Consider the following 26,294-nt stretch of genomic DNA (forward strand, 5'->3'; position numbering starts at 1 on the left):
GGAGAAGTAGATTCCAAATAGTAGGGTCCCAGAACTGATCTCTGTAGAACACCACTGGTTATGGGTCTGCTGGAGGAGGTGGAGTCCCTTACTTTGACAGTATGAGTTCTATCAATGAGCCAGTTTGCAACCCACTTGACAATATATGAGTTGCTACCCAGCTGGGTGAGTTTATCAATGATGCCTGAGTGAGAGATTGTGTCAAAGGCCTTGACTAAGTCTAGGTAGGCCATATGCACAGATTTGCCCTCATCTAGGGCTTTGGGGGCTATCTCTAAAAAGTCCACCAAGTTTAACAGACATGATCTCCCCTTGACAAAGTCAAACTTGGTGGGGTCTAACATTTGTAGATTTCCTATATCTTTGTTAATAAGGTCCTTGATGATTCGTTCCATGCCCTTGCAGATAAGGCTGGTCAGGCTAATGGGTCTATAGTTCCCGGGGTCCATGGATACACCACTTTGTGCAAAGGGGTGACAGTAGCTGTTTTCCATTCTGCTGGGATGAAGCCAGTGCTTAAGCTGTGATTAATGGGGTGCTCAATGGTGATACTAATTCCTGTTTTAACCCATGTAGAACACACCCCAGGATGTTGTCTGGTCCCATAGAGATTGTGTTTTTGGCCTTGGAGATGGCATTTAAGACCTACTCCTCAGAGATACTTGGTGGGGGGACAGGTGTTAGGGATGCTTTGTAGTATATGTGGTGGGGACAGGGGAGTGAACTTTTCACTGAACCTGTCAGCCAGCAGGTTTGCTATATCCACAGGTTCTATAAATGTAGTACCATTAACTACAAGTTCAGTGCAAATCTGGTCCTTACCTTTGAGGTTATGGATGTAACTAAAGAATGCCTTGGAGTTATCCTTAGATAAGCTCATTTGGATTCATAGTTAGCTTTGGAGGACTTCACCAGGAGTCTTATTTGCTTGTTTAAGTTGAGGAGGGAGTGTTTCCAGTTTTGAGACTGTTCCTTCCTTCTCTTAGGCAGCAGTTTCTTTCTCTTATTGTATAGCTTATTAGTGGCAGTTGTCCACCAGGCAGGTTTGTTTTTATCTTGAAGATCTTGCTTTGGTTCTATCAGGTACAGCAGAGTCAATGCAATCGTACAGCTGCTTGTATAATGCATTGGGGTATGACTCAACATAGGTGTCTGTTCCATCAGTGTGTGTGTGTGTGTGGGGGGGGGCTATGAAGCTATTTATGCCATCACATAAGCAGTTGTAATTGACCTTGGGGAGGTTTCTTAGTCTAGTTGTTGCTAAGGGGGGGGGGGGGGGAGCTTGTGCTATAGTTACTTCTAGCGAGACTGATTTGTGGTCAAATCTCACCAGGGATGGCCACACATTGGGGGTGGTGCAGCAGTCCTCCATGTTGGTGAGTACCAGGTCCAGGATGTTAGAACCCCTTGTGGGTGTGTCAACCAGCTGGTCCAGGGCATTGGAGTTAACGAAGTCCAGGAACCTTTGGGCAGGTGAGTTAGAACACATATAATTTACCCAGTCTATAAATGTGTAATAAAAATGGTTCATTCTTTGACTGCATTCATACAAATCAAAGAATTTCAGGTGTCATGTTCAGAGCTTTTATCCCCTTACAGTTGCTAAAAAATATTGCATTCTCTGTTTGTTGCTGTTTCAGTGACCTGAAATGTTTACAACTCTGGACTAAGCCTCCATGGGTACGGCATTGACTGTGTGCATTCCATATTGCAGCTTAATTTCCCTCAGCAGAAATTCAGGAATTATGCCTGCATTTGTTAAGTATCACTTATATCTATTACCATAACTCTGATTAAATTTTTAGTGCATGCAAATAATTATCATTTAAATAAATTATAAGTACAGAGCACTTATTTAAGGAAGCTCGTAGTTTTATGTGCGGTAAATATAAGAAGAAATAGAAGTTGTGGTGAATAAGTACTCGGGCCTGAAAGCTAAATTTCATGAATTCATGCTCTTCCAGACGTTCCAAATTTTGGAATTTCCTAGTATTTTTCCTGAAAAATGGAGAATTGGTGTCCTGGTGCAAAGATCATCACTGTGTTGCAACAGCACAAAAAAGTCATAATCAGCACTTAATCATCATTAAAATACATACTAATTACACAGTTCATGAGCTGGTGCCTTTTTATGTAATTTGGTACTTGAGTAAGAGTTGTACTCATTTAATACAAGCTACGCTCTTCCTGAGTTGGACCTGTTTACACTAACTCGTGCTGTATTAATCATGCTGGTAAGTCAGCAGAGGCATCAGAAATGGTACAATAGCACTGCATTTAAGGCTGACCTAAGATTACTGCATCCTCAGCATCTGCGTTACTTTGCACACAACGTCTCTATGCATCTCACATCTAACTGAATGTTACCATGGTAACCAAAGCCAGGCTAACATAGAGGCAGGCACAAGTATGAGGTGGTGTTTTCTCTCTCTCTCTCTCTCTCTCTCTCTCTCTCTCATTCTCTCTTGCAGCCTAGATAATACCATTTTAATATGTAAAATGAGTAGAAATTTGTGAATGTCTAATGCCTGTTTCCTAGTAAAAACTGAACACTGTCTGATTGTTTCCTCTTACTAAATGGATGAAAAAAGGATGGTGTTTCCACATTGCCTTGATTTATCCTTCTTTTACCTTTTTTACCTACTGCAGAGCTACTTACCAGTTGGCCTTGGCTGAGCGCAGCAAGGCATTTCCAGTGTAAATGACATAGTGCTCTGAATCTGAGTTGCGTATTCTGAAAAAAAAAGTTTATTGCACAAGGATAAATACTGACTTTATATCACCATACCCAAAATACTAACAAAGAGCATATATTTATATAGCCATAATATATCAATTAAAATATATATGGTGCTAATATTAATGCTATGGAAAACAAAAGTAATATATAATTTTAATGACATTTGAATCACTTTCTGCATTTTTTTTACTAACCATGTTCAGTTTAATTACAGACAATATGCTAACAGAAAGCTTTCCTTTAAGAATTCAAGGGATTTTGCTGTACTGTGTAGCTCAGATACCATCATGCTGTAAACAAAATGTAATATTTGTTTCTGCAGGAAGGGACTGCACTGACACCAGAAAAAATTCAGAGATTCCATTCAGTTAAGGCAGGAAAAATATACAGGAACAACTCTGTGGCATATGCCATCCTAAACAAAGCTTTGGCTACACTTCAGTCATCTGAACTTTATTTACTGGGCAAAGGCATTCAGGCTAGGAGGGCTACAGCAATAAGTACAATACAAATCCAAACAAACATGTGACAGATGATTAAATTTAAGTCAGTGTACAGCTTTGTAATATTATAGGCATAACTATTAATATTGGAAATTTAACGGCACTCGTTGGAAAGCATTGAATTCATTATAGGTCTCTCATGCAACTATATTAAAGATTTTTATTTTCCAGCTGCCAAAATATAAAAATGTACATATGGCTGAATAGTGTAAAATTATGTATACTCAACTCAAATGCAAATAATTTTTCTGAACATTTCTCACTTTAAAGTAGTTTTAGTGCTTGAAATACAGTACACAACTTTTTTATTATTGTTTTCTATGTTAAGAATAGGACACTTAAGTAATGATGTTCCCTGAGGAACAGTTTAACTAAAAATATAAAATAGGTCTCAGACCACTGCATTTTATTTACACAATGTCTGTTTAACTGCAAAGACTGTAATAGCCTCATACTATTTCTGAAAAAATATTGACTCAGGAAAACATAGGACAATCAGTAACAGAAATGTATGATTTATTTTAGTGTTGTGAGTCAGTTAAGCTAAGAACTTTAAGAATAAAACAAGTATAATGACCAGGGTTTGACGTAATTGCCAACTTTATTGGAACAGACCTGTGGTATGGATGAAAACTTAAATAGTCACGAGAGCTGCACTTGTGAGTCAGTTAAGCTAAGAACTTTAAAAATAAAACAAGTATAATGACCATGGTTTGACTTAATTGCCAACTTTATTGGAACAGACCTGTGGTATGGATGAAAACTTAAATAGTCAAAAGAGCTGCACTTAAGACTTATGTTTTGTGATGTCAGAACTGTATCTTTGAAAATAAGAACTGTTCTCTGTTTTGACCCAAATGTACCATACATTCTCCAGTCAGAATCAGAAATGTTTTTTGTTTTATCCCAAATGTATTGTGGTACCATACATCTACCAATAAGAGAAGAAACTGAGATGAACATTCCATTCTCTTCCTAACACACACATGGACCAGTGTAAGTGATGTACTTTGGTGTAAGGTCTATCTATAAACAGGCTCACACCAGGAGCCACCTTCCAAAAGACCTGCTCTCAGACTGCTCACAGTGTAAGTGTTCACTTGCATTGAGAACAAGTCTTTTGAAATTGGGCTCATACTTTTTGCAAATTATTAGGTCATGAATTCTGCATTTTAGTGAGCTAAAATGCTGCTTCTACAGTACTGTTAGGTAGTATTTAAAGAAGAGTGCATACAGAGGAATATTTATAATAACAAAGACAGTGTGTTTATTCTTCCAGTTCAAATGTAGTTATGGTTCCACTAATGAGTCTTAGTTTGCTTATTCTATATACTAGAATGAACTATTAAGTAAATGAAATGTGGCAAAGACATTGTTTGAAAAGAAATACAGGTATAATCTAGGAAGCTAACTTCAATTTTGATTCCTATAGTAAACATTAGTTAGAGTAAATTGTAGTCAGATGTTAGGAAAGTTCTAGAAATGTTACAAAATGCAGATATGACTGTTGAAAAAAATCTAAAACATAAAATTATAGGAGAGCCAAGATAAGAACCAAATTAGATTACTTTTCTTATATTAAGCACATGCATGAATATCAACATATTGTTGCTGAAGCACTTTTTTACTGATTGTGTAAGAATATAAGGAGTAAGCAAAGAAAGATAAAGATGAATGTGCTACATGAAAAGGCTTCAAAACATCGTCAGAAGACATGATAGACCATAAATACTTTAAAGTTATATATATACTTCTCTGACCATCCATTCCCTGAGCCTCAAGTCCCCAGTTCTCAAATGCTAAATATTGAAATCACTGTTTTGTATAACAAATCACTAAAAGTGTGATTTCTATGTGTGCACCAGTGGTGATTTCTTAATTTTAGAAAATTTATCACTTCTTCATATTTTTGTGATTGTGGAGTTGGCACATATAAATTTGGTGGTGGGGTGGGAGGCTTGTCCTCTGCAAAAATGCTTATAAATTCATTTTTCATCAGCTGATTTTTCTACCATTTCTGTTGAGCTAGTTTCTTGGAACATAACCATTCAGAGAGGAAACAATTCTAAAGTATTGTTGCTATTACCATAGGCAAAGCATCCTCTTATGAAGGATTTTTATGAACCGCTGAATCTTCTCCTTCTTCTTCTTTCAGCTTTTCCCAGTTAGGGGTTGCCACAGCGGATTATCTGTCCGCTCATGATTGGCAGTGGAGTTTTACGGTGTCAAGTTGCCAGCCCAGCTCCTAACCTTCCACAGAAGGCACACACATGCACACACTCACACCTAGGGCCAATTTAGAGTGCGCAATCCACCTACTGCATGTCTTTGGGATGTGGGAGGAAATCGGAGTACCCGGAGGAAACCCACGTGACCACAGGGAGGACATGCAGGCTCCGCACAGAAGGCATCCCAGATTTTTATGAACCGCTGAATGATTGTTGGAAAACATGCAAGAAAAAGTTATAGCAGAATATGATTTATTTCATTTACAGAATGAAAGAAAAATTTTAATGTATTAGTTTTGTGTTAACATGAATGTTTGTAAACAATGTTAATAAAGTTTGCAAAATAGAATAGAAGGTTTTTTAAGGAGAATGAAAATAAAATTAGTTTATTCTAAAAGGAAATTAGTAAAGAAAGGGAAAAGAAAGATGTGGCTCCATTCTTAAGCAAAACAAGTATAAAAAAGTAAATTAAAGAAAGTAAAAAGTGAAGGAATTTAAGAAAGTATTACATAATAAGTATGGTAATAATAGCTGGGCATGCTGAAAACTATTAATATTGATACAGAAAATCTGCATAACAAAAAGGAAGTAACACATAATGTCTGAAACCCTTCAAACATTCTAAAAATAATGCAACCCATGGATAAAGATGTCCCAAAAGAAAAATATTTGTTTTTGAAAGAAGTCAAGATTAATAGTGCAGCAGGTGGGAATGGTTTAATTTTTCACTGGTATGAAAATAGAAAAGATTATGAAGGTAAAATTGATGGCAGTCAGAAAGTTGTTATTAGTTTTTGAAATTATAGACTCTGTTACTAGCAAAATGAGAATCACATTGTGAAGCTAGGTAGAAATAGCTAACGGCATTGTTCATCAGGAAATATGGGAGATAATGCAACTCTATGGTTTTGGCATAAAGATAATATACACAATTATAACTGGATCTACAATAATAACCAAGTTTTTTTGTGTCATCAAGAAAGAATGCCAAGAAATTCATCTCAAGAGCAAAACATAAGTCCTACATTTTCTTGATACCATTTTCAAGAATGCATCAAAGCAACCGGTTATGTCTGGAGACTTACTTATAATGTGTTGTATTGTATATAGAGGGTTTAAGGTCTCCGATGTTACACTAGTTATTTTAAAAAGAGGTCATATGGCAACAGTAAGTGTCTGGCAGCTTTTAAAACGTTAGTTTTGGATACAGCTGTCATGAGCCTGCCACCTGTGTGGCACCATGTTGTTTACTTAATAACAATAAGGTTTCTATGAAAGAACCTAGCACTACCAATATTATGTTTTCATTTTTAGTGTATAATCAAGGCAGTCCATGAATAATGAGATTACCTTTCATTTCATAGAATAGTGCAAATATTGTTATTTTGTAACAGTAAAGTAAGGGCTGGACATAAAGATGCACGGTGGTGTGATACAAAGATTCACTAAAAGAGCTTGTCTTTTTGGAATGCTATTTAATGTAGTTAATGGTAATTTTAAGAGCTAAAATAAATAAACAAATTCCAAAGACACATGTCTGGAGCATTTCTCCCCAGGTCTCTACTGAAAATGGGCTCTGTCCCAATTGGACTTTCCCAGTAAACACATGTTAAATAAATAAAATAAATTATGATGGGAATATGTGATTTAAATAGAGTGCCAGTATACTTTAAGTATACAGGCAAGTTACTAATACTAATACTAATACCGAAATATTGCCAAATTCCAGTAATAACAGCCACACAGGTAAAAATGCACTCTCCAAAGCTAAGAACACAGCAACCATGGGACCAGGCGACATCCCAGGCTGTGTACTACATGAACTACAAAATGAACTGGCACCTCACCTAAGTGTCATGTTTAATCATAGCCTCACCTCAGGCTTCATGTCCACTGAGTGGTGCACAGCTACAGTTATCCCACTCCACAAGTGGGGATCCACTTTGGATCCTGGAAACTACCGCCCCATCAGTCTGACAAGCCTGATCTGCAAGGCCATGGAACGTATTATCATGGAACTTATAAACAAAGACATTGTCAACCTTCAAACACTGGACCTCATGCAATTTGGGTTCGTGAAGGGCCGATCTTGTCTTCTGAACCTGATTGACTTCTTTGAATCAGTCTCTGAAGTATAGGCCAACACTAATGGACTCTGGCTAACAAAGTTCGCAGGTGACTGCAAACTGGGAGACATTATTGAATCCCCAAATTATGTGGATATTCTATAAAAGGGCCTTACAGAAACAGATGCTTGGTGCCAGAGCCATGGGCTCAAGCCCAATGCCAAGAAATGTATAGTTATCCCCTTTGGGAAAAAACATGTACCCGTGAATTACCACATAGGTGGCAGTACACTAAACACCAAATGTGTGTTAAGAGAATTAGGGACACAGGTGGACAGTGGTCTCACCTTTGATAACCACATCACCACAACAGTCAGGAAATCCTTCTATGTGGCACATCTCATCACTAAGGGCTTTTCATCCAGAAAAAAGGAGGTCATTGTCCCACTGTACTCATCCCTCATTAGACCCATTATAGAATACAATGCCCCATTTGATATGTACCTCTCAAGACATCTGCATCAACTGGAAAGGCCGCAGAAATACCTCACTAAAAGAATCACAGGGCTAAAGCAGATGCCCTATGCTGACCATCTAAAAAAAACTCCACCTATACTCTGTCACATATCGTCTACTCAGAGGCAATCTCTGCTTAACATACAAGACCATGTCAAACCCAGAGCTGTTGGACATGCTACACTTAAAGAAATCCCAATCCCTCAGAGACACTCCAGGGATCTAAACCTTGTCATCACAATGAATAACACATGCTGGAAGGATAGGTTTCTGACCCAGAGACTCCCCAGACTCTGGAATAGACTGCCCATACATGTCAAGCAGAATGCCTCTTTGGCAAAAGGAACCTTGATGATTGGATGGAAGATAGGAAATTCACCCTGGGGATCACGTCATTCACCCTGCTAGACAGGGGTCCAGGGAAGTAAATACTGTGGGAAGAAATAGCCAGGGAATTGTTATGGCTAGGCTTGTATAGGCCCTAGGGCCGATAGCCTGGTACCAACCTATGAACCTATGGACCTATGTTAGGCATGTTTAATATTGTATTAATAGAAGTCCAAGATTCAACAGGGGCTGAAGCTAACCCTATCATTGCCCCTACTGACAACCCTACACCTTTCTTTATAAAACCCTGTCTGCAACATTGCAACTATTCAGTCAAAGTATTCTGAGGATTTGGAAATGTTTTTAAGATTTAAGGTTTATTTTGGGAAGTCATGGTGAAGTTGTTTTTAGATATTACCATCACTTGGAATAAAGTGAAACAAGAGTTTAACAGTGAAATATTTTGAAAGAATACTTTATTAAATAATTACCTACATTAAAGTAGTGACCATCCTAGGCTTATCAAGAACAATATCCCTAAAGGCCAATTTGTTAGGGCCTCAAGGATGACAATTAAAGATATTGTTTTTGAGAAAGAAGTTGAGTTTATTGCATATTTATTTTTAGAAAGGGGTTATCATGGTCATAAGTTAAAAACTGCAGCAGATGATGTAAATATGAGAAGAACTTTGGATTTTAGAACTATTTTGAAATATGGGTTAAATTATATTGAAAGAAAGAAAGAAAAAGGGTCTAGAATGTTTATTGTATAACAGTCTATTGTCTAGATTTGACAGTGGGCAGTTATAATATCTCATGTATTATTCAGAGGAACTGGAATGTTATTTAGGGCAACTCTGATCTTACTAAAATTGTATGAAGTGTCCCAAGGTTTATTTATAGGAACACTTGTAACCTGAATAGGCATTTGCAACATGATTCTTATAGAATTGTTTTACCAAATTTGCTGTCCAACAAAAATAAGGGCATGTACAAGTGTGGGGCTTGTTCAGCTTGTAGATACATATTGGAGGGTTCATTTTTTAGTTTAAAGCATTTAGACAAAACAATAGCTATTCCAGATGTTTTTATCAGTAAAATAGAGGGATTGTTTATATTAGCATATGTTCCCACTGTGAAAGTTTTTATGTTGGGATTTCCACTGGAAGCCTAAATAAACGTATAAAGGAACATGTATATTCTATCAAGATGAAGGGCTGTAAGAATGCATTATATAAGCATTCTTTGGAGTGTAAGAAGAGTACAAAATGTTTATTTTCGATTCTCGAACAAGTACCAACAGATAGGAGAGGGAGTGATTATAAAGGGTTTATAGAGCAGAAGGAAGCAAAATGACAAATGAAACTAAATGCAGATAAACCCCCAAGTTTGAATGTGATTATAAATATTAAATATTTTTTAAGTAATAAAAGGCTTAAAGTAAATTAAACATGTTTATATATTTTTTTACTTTAATAATGTTTTTAAATATTAATATAGGTTGGTAGTGGTTTTATGGAAAAGGTTACTTTAAGATGGATTTGTATATTGATTGAATAATTATGTTGCTTATGGATTTGTATATTGATTGAATAATTATGTTGCTTAATTGTTTAATGAATAGTGATGGTATAAAAGTGTGTTATTACTGAGTTTTAGTTGTTCTGAAGAAGTCTTTTGACGAAAGCATAGAATAAACTTTTACCACTAATCCAACTGGTGGTCTTTGGTCTTACAAGTTCTTGGTGGAGTTTCTTTTTGCTTTTTTATGATCTTGACCAACCTAACTGTTTTTATTGTGTGTGTGTGTGTGTGTGTGTGTGTGTGTGTGTGTGTGTGTGTGTGTGTGTGTGTGTGTGTGTGTGTGTGTGTGACGACCTACAATACTCATTAAGGGTGTATGTGGCCAAGCAAATGAGCACAGTGCGCACTCCTTGCAGCTGCAGGAAGGACTTGTGGGCAGATCATGTTGGACCAAAGTATGGCCATTATGGCTCATCCATTCAGCTCAAGCCTCTATGGTACTCTGTGTGAACTCTTGTGAACAAAAGTCATAAGGACTATGTGGTGCTCTATATTTTTAACCCAAAGATGCATATATGCAGAGGAAATACTTGTGGATGGTAGTAAAGGAAGTTTAATTAATATAAGGCACTAGAAGAGGTAGTAGGGCTGCACTCACAAAATATAACATAGACAGGACTGCAAACGGAGGTGGTGACACAATGAGAGATGTGGAAGGCAATGGAGAAGGGGGTATGAGACACACATACACAGATATCTATCTCAAGAAATTAAAGATGAAAAAGATAAAAAAAAAAAAAACACGATGGATACAGAAATGTAACAGGATATAGTGACAAAAAGCAGTTATGACATCAGCAGAGTTTGATTACTGTATCTGTGCTAACATGTCATGGAAATACCCCCATTAAAACACTGAAGGGAATTGAACCCTCAACCTTTTTCACTTAGATTCTACCAAACACTTCATTTATAGATGGAACAATGAAAGCAGTCAAACTTGGAGGTGTCAGTGAAGCATATTAACAGGTGACTTTAGCCCTCAGCCCAGTCACTTCATATACAGACTGAGCCTAGGAACCAGTCAGGCTAAATGTGCCATTGAAGCACATAGCAAGTGATTGTTAGCATTTGCAGAATGGAAGCATAAAAACACCCAAAAATCATTTAACCCAGAGGGGGCTTGAACCTTCAGCACTCTCCAAAGCACTTCATTTACAGACTGCGTAATGGAAGCTGTCACACTAAAGGTGTCAGCTTTACCCTATGTTGCATGTGCACACTGCCACAAAACAAAGCCTAGTTTGTTTGCATGGCTTATTTCAGCTGAGACCAATATACATAGTAGATAACAGTGACTGTACTTAATTATTGCTGTATAATGACCAGTGCCAGTCCACATCAGTTGTACATGAGCATCGACAGTGCTTTTCATGACCCATCTTTCACAGTACAATCACAAAAGATAAGTGTTTTGGAAGTCCTACATGAGCATGTTTGAGGTGTGTTTATAAAAAGGTTGGAAATGGAAGAATAGGAAAGAAATGAAAAGGAGAAGCAATCAGAGGGAAGAAGAGAAGGCAAGGAAAGAGCAGGATAGAGGTGGAGTGAGTGAGGTAGCCATTTATAGTGGGACATATGCCCATTTTTCCTACATAAAGAGAGCATACTTTGAGGGAGGGAAGTAAGAGGGTAACGTTGTGAAGAAGATGAAGAAAGACACATTTTACAGGACGTATGGTGACACAATAATGGAAGAGGAGCACAGTGATACAAAACGTCTCTTTTAAATTGAAACATGTCCACTCAACCAGTGATTACAATCATACATATTTGTCCCATCTGATACTGCAGTTAGTATAATGAGACAGAAAACTAAACAAATATTTTTCAATTTTTCATGATAACACAGCTGGAGAGGGACTGAACCCACTGGCATCCTCATAATATGGAAGCAGACATCCTGACCCACTTGTCTGCCTATACAATTCATAAACACATTAATAACACTGAGCAGTCATACCGCTACCTTTGAGCTATGCCAGTGATGATAAAAGTGCCACTGAAGTATGAAAGGTAGACATTTTGGAATGGATCCCTACTACTGTTCATACTAAAAGCAAGACAGTCCGAAGCATATGTACTCACCCCAGTGCAGTCTTAGTATTTATGGTATACAGGTACATTGGATATTCAACAGCAACATCCATCTGCAGAAGGTATACGCATAAATAATTACTTTTTATCATGTTTATATCTGTAAAGCTCTTAGGTGTATGTACACTTGTGGTGCTGAGTCACACGTACAGTTGATATTTTGTGGTTTGATGGCCTCACAGGGGATTCCTTATCTGGTAATAATGCTGCCCCGATGTTGGAGGATCTGTAGCTTATGTTAATGATGGAGGAGATGAACTGGCCCAGTCAGGCAGTACAGAGTGTGTGCTGGATAAAGGGAATATAACCACCAGATCCCCAGTACAGATCTTGTACACAACCTTTATGCCTGCAGATACCCAGGCTAACTAGACATCAAAGAGAGGACAGACTTTTGGGGACACAACCCATCATAGAATTATGCTGAGGTTGAGGGAGGGATTGGTGCTCACAAGAAACATGGTTACTGCCTTTCCCCATAGGTGGGTGTGTCAGTACCTACATCCTAATGTATGTGCAGGGCCATTTCAGAGACAAGGGAGCAATGTCTGTGGTGCCAGTCATGGATAAGGGGGGGGGGGGCGTCACTGTGCTCTTGTCTGTATTCCTTGAGACATATGCAAATATGGGCCATGTATGAACATTCCACCTCAGATATGACAAACATTGAGGTGGTACCACACACACTCATGTGAAAGAGTGTAGATGCAGAGGCACCCAGATGCTGTCATATGCTGCATGCACAGCTGCCACATAGTCATAGTACACACCTGTGTATGGCTGTGGGGCATGTCATGCCTATAGGAAACTGATGGGGATATGGGATATCCTGGCATATATACTGTGGGGATTACTACAACTCTACATATCTGCATGGCCACAGTACCATGTACTGTGGTAGAAACCTTATAAATGGGCAACTGCAGGTCATATCCAGGAATATACTGTGGGCAGAGGTGATGTATCAGTAATACAGGCATGATGAAGCCTAGCACAAATACCCATTGAATGATGAATTTGGTTCTAAGGTGTACAGGTACTGGAATAGTTATCTAGGAAGCAATGTCTGGAGAATTTCACAATCCAGGAGAATGTTGCAGTACTGCAGGACTGCTACAGGTATGGCATGTACCTAATGGCCAAAGATGAATATGAATGCATTAAAGGGGATGTGAGTGCATTAAATGTGAATGTGAATGCATTAAAGGGAATGCAAAAATTATGTGACTGGCTATAATAGTTCCCTACAACAGGTACAGAAGAGGGCTACAGTTGTGATCTTCCACACAAAGCAGAATACTTTAAGCAGATAGAACTTCCACAAGAGAAGATATCTTGATGTCTGAGGTATGGATGAATAGACCATAAACTGCCCTGCAAAGCCAGAGTAGTACAACATGCATCAATGTACTTATACCTGCTTCCACTACCCTGCTGTCACCCTAACCTTAACATTGAACCTTATAAAACCCTACCAGTACACAAGACAACTCAGACACACGTGCACATGCATGAGCGTACACACGCGCACACACACACACACACACACATGCACACACGCACGCACACACACACACACACACACACACACACACACACACACACACACACACACACACGCGCGCGCACATATGCATGCGCTACACAAAATCTCTTTCCTTACTTAACACTTACACTAACCCTAACCCAGCTACACTTACTCACTCACATTGTGTAATTTCATCAGACTATCTGAAAGTTTAGGCATTATTTGCCCAAACCCACACTTACCTTAGCCAGATGCATTTGATGTTCCATTATGGCTGGAATACTCAAATGCATTTCCCAGTCATTCACTCCATTGGCCAGTATTACCAGTAGATTTGGCAGAGTGAATGACAACTACATGTATATGGGTACAGTCTGAAACATCACATGCTAATATGAGCGAATGTTATTTTTTCAGGCTGTAAATAACAGTGGATGCTCAAATGAGCGATCATTGTTTTCAATGGAGTTTTTGCTGCCAGTGTTTTGTATGGGACTGTGATGCAGCGGAGCAGGGGAATTTACCTTTATCCTGCTGTTGTGTGATCTCTGAGTTGGTATATTTAATTATCATGGGGTGTGAGGTGGTACAGTTGCCCCACAGCAGGTTGTGATAGTGAGGAAAAGAGTACATTCATACAACAGTTGCAGGACCTACTAGATAAAGCAGGACAACATGAATTGGTGTTGATAATGGGTGACTTGAATGCACATGTCGAGATAGACAGAACAGGAACTGAGGATTGCCTGGGTCCACATGGTTGAGCCACCAGGAATAAAGATGGAGAGGCCATTCTAGACTTCTCTCTGGCAAATAGCTTGATAGTAGCTAACACGTGGTTCAGAAAGACAGAACATCACAAGATCACATACAAGAGTGGACAACATGCAACTCAGATAGACTTCCTCCAAGTAAGGCAAGGGCACTGGGATAGAATAGGTGATTGCAAAGTCATCCCCAGTGAAACAGTCGGTCCACAGCATAAACCACTGGTTGCTACAATCAGCTGCAGGCAGTGGTCAGAGAAGCCTCTAAGGTCAATAGAGACTAGGCTGAAGACCTGGAAGTTGACTGGAGAGTAAGTACAACAGTTCAAGGAATTACTCAGGGCACTAGCACCAGAAGAAGAGAAGGAAATAGGTGGAGTTGTAGAAGAATGGTGGCACTTCAAAACAGAATGTGTGAGGACTACAAACCAGAATGTGTGAGGACTACAAAACAGAATGTGTGAGGACTACAAACCAGAATGTGTGAGGACTACAAAACAGAATGTGTGAGGACTACAAAACAGATATGTGGCCAAGCCAGGTATGGAAATATGGAACTTTAGGAAAGCTGGTGGTGGAATGCAGAAGTCCAGGAACTCATCAAAAGAAAGGAGTGCAGGAAAAAGTATAAGATAGAAAAGACAGACCATGCTAGGAAGGAATACTGGTTGGATAACAAAGAAGCTAAGAAAAGAGGTGTAATACTAACAGGGCATCAGAGAAACTCTACCAGCTTCTGGAAAGTGACTCAGTAAGGGGCGCAAAGAAACTATGTCAGGTTGCAAGGCAAAGACAGAAGGATAAAGAAGATAGTTGAACACCCTTCATAAGGCATGCCAGCAACAACCTGCTCACCAGTCCACAGGACATCAAAGACAGATGGAAGGAGTACTTCTAGCAGCTTCTTATAGGTTCATAGGATGTTACTAGGTTATTGATCTGAGGGTCTTTACAACCTAACCATTAAATCCCAATATAATACTAGATGAGATATATCGTCTATGCCAAAGGTTTTTCTAGCAAGGACTACCCATGTCCAGGAGAGAAGCCAGGGCAATTCCCAGCAGAAATTTAGTTTCCTATCCAGTCATACAGGTTGCACTAAAACAGGGTCATGCAGGTGTTCTGCTTGATATGGATTGGAAGCCTATTTCAGAGGACTGGCAACCTCTGAGAGATGTATCTGTCTCTCCAGCAGGTCCTGTTTGTCACAGGCTAGAGTAAGGTACTTGGAACAGGTGACTCTAGTCCCATTTGACATACAAATGTGCTGCATTTCCATTAGATTTGCATTAGAGATAGCCCTGTTAACCAGACATGTAACCTCTAAGCAGTCTATACGCTACTGAGTACAGTGACAGTGCCTTCGGTCTTTCCATATAAGACATGTGCTGGAGACCCTGAATTTTTTTGGATAGAAATCTCTGAGGTCTGTCAAGTTGCTGCAGGTGTCTGGTACAGTGCATACCAACGGGAGCAATATATTCAATAATCGGCCTGATGAGGGACTAGTAAAGAGGTGTTATAACCTCTTTTGCTCTTGACGTGATGCCTTTGCTAATTACTTGAGCAATGCAGAATGCCTTCCTCACCACAGTAGACACATGGTGGTGAAAGATGAGGTCACAAGTATAGAATGCCTTCCTCACCACAGTAGACACATGGTGGTGAAAGATGAGGTCACAGGTGTAGAATGCCTTCCTCACCACAGTATACACATGGTGGCGAAAGATGAGGTCACAGGTGTAGAATGCCTTCCTTACCACAGTAGACACATGGTGGTGAAAGTTGAGGTCACAGGTGTAGAATGCCTTCCTCACCACAGTAGACACATGGTGGTGAAAAATGAGGTCACAGTGTAGAATGCCTTCCTCACCACAGTAGACACATGGTGGTGAAAGATGAAGTCACAGGCGTAGAATGCCTTCCTCACCACAGTAGACACATGGTGGTGAAAGATGAGGTCACAGGTGTAGAATGCCTTCCTCACCACAGTAGACACATGGTGGTGAAAAATGAGGTCACAGGTGTAGAATGCCTTCCTCACCACAGTAGACACATGGTGGTGAAAGATGAGGTCACTGGTGTAGAATGCCTTCCTCACCACAGTAGACACATGGTGGTGAAAGATGAAGTCACAGGCGTAGAATGCCTTCCTCACCACAGTAGACACATGGTGGTGAAAGATGAGGTCACAGGTGTAGAATGCCTTCCTCACCACAGTAGACACATGGTGGTGAAAGATGAGGTCACAGGTGTAGAATGCCTTCCTCACCACAGTAGACACATGGTGGTGAAAGTTGAGGTCACAGGCAACTTGTGTTCCCAGGTCTCTCACTGCTCAATTGGTACCTGGGGTAGTATTGTTTATTTTATAATCAGTAGGGACATTGTTTTTACCAAAGGGAATGATAATGACATTTTTAGCATTTAGTTTAAGACCATGGCTTTGGCACCAATCATTGGTCTGTGTAAGCCCCTTTTGAAGTATGCTGACATTGCTAGGGGATTCAATGGTAGAACCTAATTTGCAGTCATCTGCAAATTTTGTTAGTCACAGCCCCTCCATTATGGCCTGGATGTCTGAAACGTATATGCCAAACAAGAGGGGGCCCAGCACTGAGTCTTGTGGGACCCCACTGGTGACAGGTCTGCTGGTAGAGGTAAAGTCTCCGACTCTGACTGAGTGTTGTTGATCTGTCAGCCAGTTTGCAACTCACCTAACAATATAGGGGTTGATGTTCAGTTGGGTTAGTTTATCAATGATGCCCAAATGTGGGATAGTGTTGAAGGCCTTGGCCAAGTCAAGATAGGCTGTACACACAGCTTTGCCCTCATCTATCACTGTGGTCACATTCTTGAAGAAGTCTACCAGGTTTAGCAGGCATGAACTGTGCTTGACAAAACTGAACTGGGATGAATCCAGGGTTTGGAGGTCACTTATATACTTATTTATGAGGTCCATGATAATTCATTCTGTTACCTTACAGATGAAGCTGGTTAAACATATTGGTCTATAGTTACCCAGGTCTGTTGCCATGCCACCCTTGTGGAGAAGGACAAAGCCAGTGCTCAGGCTGTGGTTGAATAGAGTACCTAATGGAGTAGTTAGCTGTTATTTTATAACATTAAGAATGCAGCCCAGAATGCCATCTGGTCCCACGGAAGCTATGTTCTTAGCCTTGGAGAGAGCATTGATGTCTTGCTCTTTGGAGATGCAGGGAGCAGGAGGTGATGACGACATGGTTTGTGGTATGCTTGGGTGAATAGGGGGGTGTAATTTTCACCAAATCTGTCTGATAGCAGGTTTGCAATTTCCACACGGTCACTGTCTGTATGATGTCACCCACAATTAGCTCAGCACACACCTGAGTCCTACCATTTAAGTTGCAGACATAGCTAAAGAAAGTCTTATGGCTATTCTTGGCTATGGTTGCTAAATATTTCTCATAGTTGCTCTTTGGAGACTTTATGAGTTGTTTTATTTGCTTGTCTAGGCTCAGGAGGGTGGTCTTTCAGTTCTGGGATCTTACTTTTGTATTATTTGACAGCAGCTTATTTCACTTATTGTATAATTTATTAATGCTAGACATCCACCAGGACAGTTTGTTTTTTCTTGTGGATCTTGCATTAATCCTGTCATTCATGTCTGTGTCTATACATTTGTGTATATTTTTATACAGGGCATCAGTGTATACCTAAGTATAGTCATCAATGCCATCTGTGGAAACTGGAGCTTGGAAATCGATTATACCTTCCCTTAATAGGGTATAGTTAGCTTCAGTGAAGTTTTTTAGCCTGACTTCTCCTTCGGGGAGTTCTGGTACTATTGGTACTTCAAAACTGACTCATGATTGGATTATCCAGTGCGGGCCCTACACTTGAGGCATTGCATCTGTCACTCATATTGGTGAGGAATAGGTCTAGAATATTGTAGCCCCTTGTGGGATCTAGGAACCTTTGTGTGAGTGAGTTCTGGCTCATATAAGTTTCTTAATTAATAGAAGGATAGTTGAAGTCACCCATGACTAGGGTGTTAGATTGTACCTTAATTGCCCTAAGTAGGTCTAAATAAGCTGCTTGGGCAACTTGGTTCATGGAAGGGGAGCTGCAATTGATGATGACCTGAAGGGGGGCTTTACCCATGGTAATTTGGATTTGGATTAGCTCCATAGAGTTTTCTTGTCTACCCAGTCTAGAGGTGTAATTATCTTTAATGAAGATAGATAATCCATCTCCTTTGGTTCTCATACCTTCAATTTGTGGTCTGAAAGTGTGGAAGGCATTGTAGCCTTGCAAGGCTAGGGTACTTTCTGTGGCCTTGAGCCAGATTTCTGCGACTGCACAGATGGCAACAACTTCTAGGGATAGGAGTGTTTCCAGAGAGTGCAGTTTCTGGTTTGAACTCCTAGCATTTAGCAGCATGACCCTTAGTTTCTTTGTGTTTGATATTTTCATGTCGGCTATTTTGTTGTTGTGACCTTGTCTAGAAAGGCGTTATGGGAGAGACACATGCCTTACCTAGCAACCGGAAGCCTAGAGGTGCCAGGTGAAGATCATCTGTGGCAAAACAGCATGGTCTATCCACCATGTCATCCCAGACTGAGAGGAACTGGACCCTTTAGAATTACACCAGAAACTAACCAATTATTGAAGTCAGATTCTTAGTGTAGGACCATCTCTATCAAATTGTACTTGAGTGATTTAGGAGTAAGGAGTTGTCAGTGTACATAAGGCAGTTGCTTCACTGCCTCAACAAAAAACATTTCCACCAGACTGGCAGGAGAAACAGAGGGAAACTGACAGTCCATACTGCAATGTTTGAACCAGGCCTTCAGTAGATAAGGAGAAAAAGATGGGGATATCAGACAGGGAGCTATTTTAGCATGACTAACCTATGGGGTATACAGTAGGAGGTCTATAAAATAGGGGAGCTATAGGGTCTGATGTTGGTAGGTAATCTTTTCTGGGTGGTTCACTGAACATCTGAGAGCTATTCAAGAACTATGTTCTGCTAGATAGCAGCTGCTTCTAAGGGAAAATATTTCTATTGGTGCTTTTGAACAGTTACCCCCTCTGCCCGGTGGTGTGTGATGGTGCGTTACACTCAAGCCAGAGCAAAGCAGCTAATACAAAGAAACCAATGAAATAGCTCAAACTGAGCCCTGCACCAATGAAATAGCTCAAACTGAGCCCTGAACCAGTAACCTTCAGTTAGATAGTCCTACTGTACGGTCCTGTATGGAGGGTACGGGGGGGGGGGTGTCTTCTCCAAATAAAAAGATGTCTTGATTTTTAGTGCTCAATCTACAAACAGAACCAAATTTATCCAGTCTGAATCCAGTCTACACCATGGCCAACAGAACAACAGAAGAACAGCATGATTTTTTTTAACTAAATAAGCAACAGTGTAAAAAGCAACACCTTTTTTAATTAATAGTAACAGCAGAATTGAAACAGATATTTTCTTAAATTAAGTAAAAGCAGCAGTTGGCGTGAAATGCAGTCAAAGTGCAACAAAAGCAGTAGTATAATACAGTGCAAAGCAGCAGGAAACAGTACAGTTTTTTAAACTGCTGAGGTGCAGTCACAGTACATAAGAAAAGTGCAAAGAAAAAATATTTAGAGCCCTTTTGTGGGTTCCCCAGCTCATAAAGACCAGGCAAACACATATAGCCACCAGGCAAATAATCACAGTCCTCCTAATGTAAAAGCATTCTTCTGAATGAATAATACCCCACAGAAGCTGTACTGCCCCAGACAAAGTCTATGAAAAGAAGAGGAGCCCACCCTAGAAGAAGTAAGAACAGCACTAAGGAAAATGAAGTCAGGGAAAGCAACAGGCTCAGATGAGGTCACAGCAGATATGACAAAGATGCTGGTGAGGTAGGGGAGAAATGGCTCCTGAGGGTACTCATAACAGATTGGATAGAAAGTCGTATCCCAAGTGACTGCAGAATAAGCATACTTGTGCCATTGTACAAGAACAAAGGGGGCATCTGCAACTGTGGGCAGTACAGAGGCATCAAACTCCTGTCACGTTGCATGGAAGTTCTGGAAAGGGTGACTGATAAATGGATACACAGAGTAGTAGAAAGTAAGATGGGAGATGAGCAGTTTGGATTCAGATAAGAATGCAGCACAACTGGCCCGATGTTTGTAGTGAGACAGATAATTGAGAAGAAGCTAGAGATGAGGAAAGAGTCCAATTGGGCATTCCTAGACTTGGAGAAAGTATATGACAAGGTACCAAGAAAGCTGATTTGGGCAGTACGGTGGTGGTTCAAAGTCCCAAAAACATTGTTAGAATTAGTGCAGGCTATGTACAAAGACCCAGTGACTCAAGTACGAATGGTGTTCGGCTTCACAGAGAGGTTGCCAGTGGGAGTGGGTGTACACCAGGGATCGGCTCTAAGCCCACTGCTGTTCATACTGTTGATGGACTACATTAGCAAACAGGTTGGAGGGGACAGATAAACAAAGCTGCTGTATACAGCCGATATGTCAGTACAGGCAGACTCTAAGCTAGAACTTCAGCAAAGGATAGAAGAATGAAATGCAAATCTGAAGGCCTTTGGGATGAAACTATGTACAGATATGACAGTGGTAATGGCAGCAAACTGGGGAAATCAGAAGAAGCTGAGAACTGAGATGGAAGAGAAGAGAGTGCAACAGGTTAATAACTTCAAGTATCTGGGACGGGTGGTTGAGGTGAAGGGAAGTCTGAGTGAAAAGGTCAAAGCTAGAATCAAAGGGGCTGCAGCCAACTGGCATAGAGTCTCAGGTGTAGTGAATGACAAAGAAGCTGAAAAGTAAGGTGTACAAGACAGTGGTGTGACCAGTACTATTGTATGGTATAGAAGCATGGGCAGTAAAGGCAGAACAGATGAGGAAGCTAGCAGTAATGGAAATGTGCCTGAGAAGGGTGGTGGGATGCACACGGTGGGGCAGGCAAAGAAATGAGGACATATGAGCAGAAGTCAAAGTAGTTCCAATTGCAGAAAAGATCAAAGAGAACAAATTATAGTGCTTCAGGCACATGTGCAGAAAGGTAGGATACAATCTAGTGAAGAAGATTTGGGATAGACAGGAAGAGGATAAGAGGAAACAAGGGCATCCAGCAAAAAGGTGGATGGAATGTGTGAGAGAAGATCTGTGACAGTCAGGCATGAATGTTGAAGAAATTAGGAGTGCAGCATTGAATTGAAAGAGATGGCGACAGTTAACACGACACCACAACCCCATGTAGAAAATGGGAAAAAGAGGGTTGATGATGATCAAGGGTTGCAAAAAATGATTTTTCAATTTTGTTGTTTTTTGATCATTTTTAGATTTGATTACTAAACTGATCATTTTTCTTTATGGTTGCTGTTTTGACTGTTCAGTGTTCGGTGATATACTTGTGTGTGCGTTTGTGAGTGTGAATGTGTATATATATATATATATATATATATATATATATATATATATATATATATATATATATATATATATATATGGTTCTACCTGACATAGTCGAAACCACACAACACCGACAACCACATCACCGACACCACATATTCGACAGTCCATAAACACGAAACCACACATAACCGACAACGAAATAACCGACGGTACACAAACACGAAACCCCATACACTGCACACACCACAATAACAATTATTAAAAACAAAACACATCCCCATTCCACAAACCACACACACAACACAAGCACACCAAAATCCTTACAAGCCCACACTAAACCTTACCCTAACCCTAAGGTCCGTCACTATCGCACACTTACCTACCCGCTCCTAACCCTAACTCACTTAACCGCCCTATCGCTCCTAACCCTAACTCACTTAACCCACCCCTATCGCTCCCTAACCCTAACTCACTTAACCCACCCCTATCGCTCCCTAACCCTAACTCACTTAACCCACCCCTATCGCTCCCTAACCCTAACTCACTTAACCCACCCCTATCCCCACAGACCGTCAATCTCCACACTTACCTGCCTCGCACCCTAACGTCCGTCACTACCGCATACTCACACAGCCTTTCCCCATGTCGGCATCCTCGGCGTTGGTGTTGTCATCCGTCGTGTCGGTCTTCTGCATTGTCGATGTTCTGCCACTCGCGATTCGCGTCGGTCTTCTTCGCTTTCGATCTTCTGGAGCTCCGGATTCCGATGTCGGTCTTCTGCGCTGTCGACGAAGTCAGGTAGAACCATATATATATATATATATATATATATATATATATAGAGAGAGAGAGAGAGAGAGAGGAGATAGATATATGTGTATAGATATATATATATATATATATATATATATATATATATATATATATATATATATATATATTTATTATCGGAGACTATGGTCTACTTAGTGCTATTTTTGTAATCTTTTTTTATTAATTATGTTTAAAACTATACTTTTGTGCAGCTTTTCTCCTCAGGTTTTCACTGAAAATTTACTTTTTGTCCAGTTAGACCTTCATGGTCAGCAAAAATAAATAATTAAGTAAGAAGTAAACATGTCCATTTGCATACATGCGCCATTTTGCTCCTCAAGTGCATCATCTCAGTCACCATGACTACTTCATCCCACATGAATGGCAGGGCTCCAGCATTATATGTCAAGGAAAGCAGGATGTTCCTGTTCTTCCTGCACAGCAACTTCAAGGAGCTGTGCTGTTATGATAATCCCTTTACAAAAGTCAATGGCTGATCTGGTAAAAGGACTGTCCAATGCCACTGTCATCACCTGTACAGGGAAACAATCAGACAGTGATAAGAGGACCTAACGTGATGACCTTTCCTGGCAATGGGAAGGAAGGTTCGGTTACTGCAGCCTGAGATGTACTTTTTTGTCCATTACTGTATAACATATCGATCACCTATCCTTAACAGTGTTTTGTTTTTTCCGCCTGCTGAGGAGTGTTGCCAGAGAAGGCAGGAGTGGCTCTATATGCAGTGCTGAATGCTTTATAGCAGTCCAGTCCACAAATGTAGAGGTGTTCATTGCATCTGTGCATCTTATCATTCCCTTGTGCAGGTCCAGTTGAGGCAGAAGGGGAGGTATGTCTGCATTCAGTTCAGCCTCTGCCAGTCAGTGTAAATGAAACTGGGAAGGTTGTAACCTTGGTATATGCCTCTCAGGAGGGGACAATGGCTCATTTACTGAAGGTGACTTCAGTGGTCAGTGCTGTCCTCCACAGCCATCTCTTAAGAGGACAGTGAAGGCTCTTCAGCTGAAAATGGGCAGGGGGTGTCATCTGTATTAACTCTGTGGCAGGTGTAATGGTTGTTAGCTGCTGAGCTACATTGGGTCAGATGCTAGATGTTCACATAAAGTGCTTTTGGAGTGTCTTGGAGAGACAGTCAACATGGATACCTGACAATTTGGTCTTCAGGGATGCAAATGCTGCATTACATTGACCAACCAGATGTGTGATGCCTGGGTATGTTGCACTCTGGGCTTGAGTGGCAGTCATCCATGCTAGCAGCCCACCATACTTTCCTGGTGCTACCCCTTTCTTCTCTGTCTTTACCATAACTTCTTCATTCTTCACCCCTCCACATCAGAGGTTGAGTGTTCTCTGTCTGTATGTGTCTCTCTACTTTCCACTCCTCCTTTTGCACGTATACTGCCCTGTCTATGTATTCCACATTTTTCTGTCTGTATGAACTACCTGCCCTTCTCTGTCTCTCCCCTTAATACTTTTCTCATCTACCCATCTCTTTTAATAATAAAAAAGGGTCTCTATCCACATTAAAATATATCATTCTTCTCTCACTCTTTCTTCCATATTGAATACACTTGAATTTTTTTTCCTGTACCTGCTGGGCGCTGGTCCTTCTTTCCTGTACAATGCATTTCCTTCCAAATTTATATGAACAAGATGGTGTTCCTGTTGGTCTCTGTGTTTTGCTCTGGTCCCTACCAGCTGCTGTCTGCCACAGCATTGCATGTAGCTGCCTGTGGTGCATTGGATACAGAGGAATGCCGTTGTTATGATGTCATGCACATTGCTTATTTGCACTATAATGTGTACTTTATTATCACTGCTCCTCCAGTATGCTGACAGAGCACTGCATGTAGCTGCCTGTGATACTTTTGTTATGATATCACCTACGTTGCTTATGTGCACTGTAGTAGCACTGCTCCTCCAGTATGCTGACAGAGCACTGCATGTAGCTGCCTGTGATACTTTTGTTATGATATCACCTTCGTTGCTTATGTGCAGTGTAGTAGCACTGCTTCTCCAGTACGCTGACAAAGCACTGCATGTAGCTGCTTGTGATGCTTTGGATATAGAGGAATGGTGTTGTTATGATGTCATACACATTGCTTATGTGCACTGTAGTAGCACTGCTCCTCCAGTATGCTGAGAGACACTACATGTAGCTGCCTGTGATGCTTTTGTTATGATATCATCTACGTTGCTTATGTGCAGTGTAGTAGCACTGCTTCTCCAGTACTCTGACAAAGCACTGCATGTAGCTGCTTGTGATGCTTTGGATATAGAGGAATGGTGTTGTTATGATGTCATACAAATTGCGTATGTGCACTGTAGTAGCACTGCTCCTCCAGTATGCTGAGAGACACTGCATGTAGCTGCCTGTAGTGCTTTGGATACAGACAATTGTCTTTAATGTGATGTCATGCACATTGCTTTTGTGCACTGAAGTAGCACTGCATGTAACTGCCTGTGTTGCTTTGGTTACAGAGGAATGCATTGTTATGATGTCATGTACATTGCTTACATGCACTGTAATAACACTGTTCCTCCTGTATGCTGACACAACATTGCACTGCATGCTATCAGTGCTCATCTGCTTTGTTATATGGCTTTTTGCTCAGTATGGCTGCTTTGATCCATATTTCTGGTGGACAGCTAAATAGCCTTTTGATGCTTCTCACAGTGACCTTATCAGAATTAACACAGGACAGGCATGCTACTCTATGACCGGCTTTGTTTCCTTGACCTGAAGAAGCATTGTTGCAATAGCTTGTTAATGAAAGTTTTTCCTGGTGGTGATTTGAGCCAGTCTTTTGAATTTTTTTCAGAGCTTTTCTGACCAGGCACATCCTTATCTGTTGGAGCTTTCTTTTTGTTTGTTTGTTCAATATGTTATATAAAAGATTAATAAGTACAGAGAGCCATGTTATGCACAGCCTATCATATGAGCTTAATAACACTGAAAGCACTAATAATATGTGAGTGTTTCTGAAATAATATACATTTAAAGACATTGATATGGAAAAGATTACGAACATGCTTTATTTGAACCCATAGTAAGATAAGAATACATTGAGATGATTTAAAGAGGCAGTTTCGTAATGGCATGGTTAAGAACTTTTCTGCAGACATTATATAGCCTGATGTCATGAAGGTTTTGATAGAATGTGTATAAGGAAACTGGAAAGGTTATTTTTATGTTGCTTATGAATTACTCAGAATGTGCGGTGTGGACATATTTTGTATACTGGACAGATACCTAAAATGCTAAAGAAAGATTTTAGAATGCAAGTAAGATATTGTACCAGAAGTGGTGATTTTGTAAAAAGAAATGTGATATAAATTTCTATGTTACTTATTTTTCTTTCTCTGCATTTTAATAAGCCAGTCCAACTTTTTTCAATAAGTTCATAAGTTCTAAAGGTCATTTGTCGAGCGAATGACCAACTTGATTGTCGTTCCTCCCACTCGATCTCTTATAATTAGGACTCCAATCATAACCCACTTGTTATGCATTTGAGATATCAATATGAAGAAATTCACCTTGACAGCAAAGTGAAGCAACATGTGAGAGGTGAATCTTGACATCTATGCCATTGTTAAGAACATTTAATAACTGAGTTATAATCAGAGACCCAATCATGATTTTTGAAGTGCATGGAGCTTTGGCTACACCAATTCATTATAGAAAACAGTGTAGATGTCCAAG

The sequence above is a fragment of the Protopterus annectens genome, chromosome 8.part0 (genome assembly GCF_019279795.1).
Source record: "Protopterus annectens isolate FY-2018-M chromosome 8.part0, PAN1.0, whole genome shotgun sequence".
Classification (NCBI taxonomy): domain Eukaryota; kingdom Metazoa; phylum Chordata; order Ceratodontiformes; family Protopteridae; genus Protopterus; species Protopterus annectens.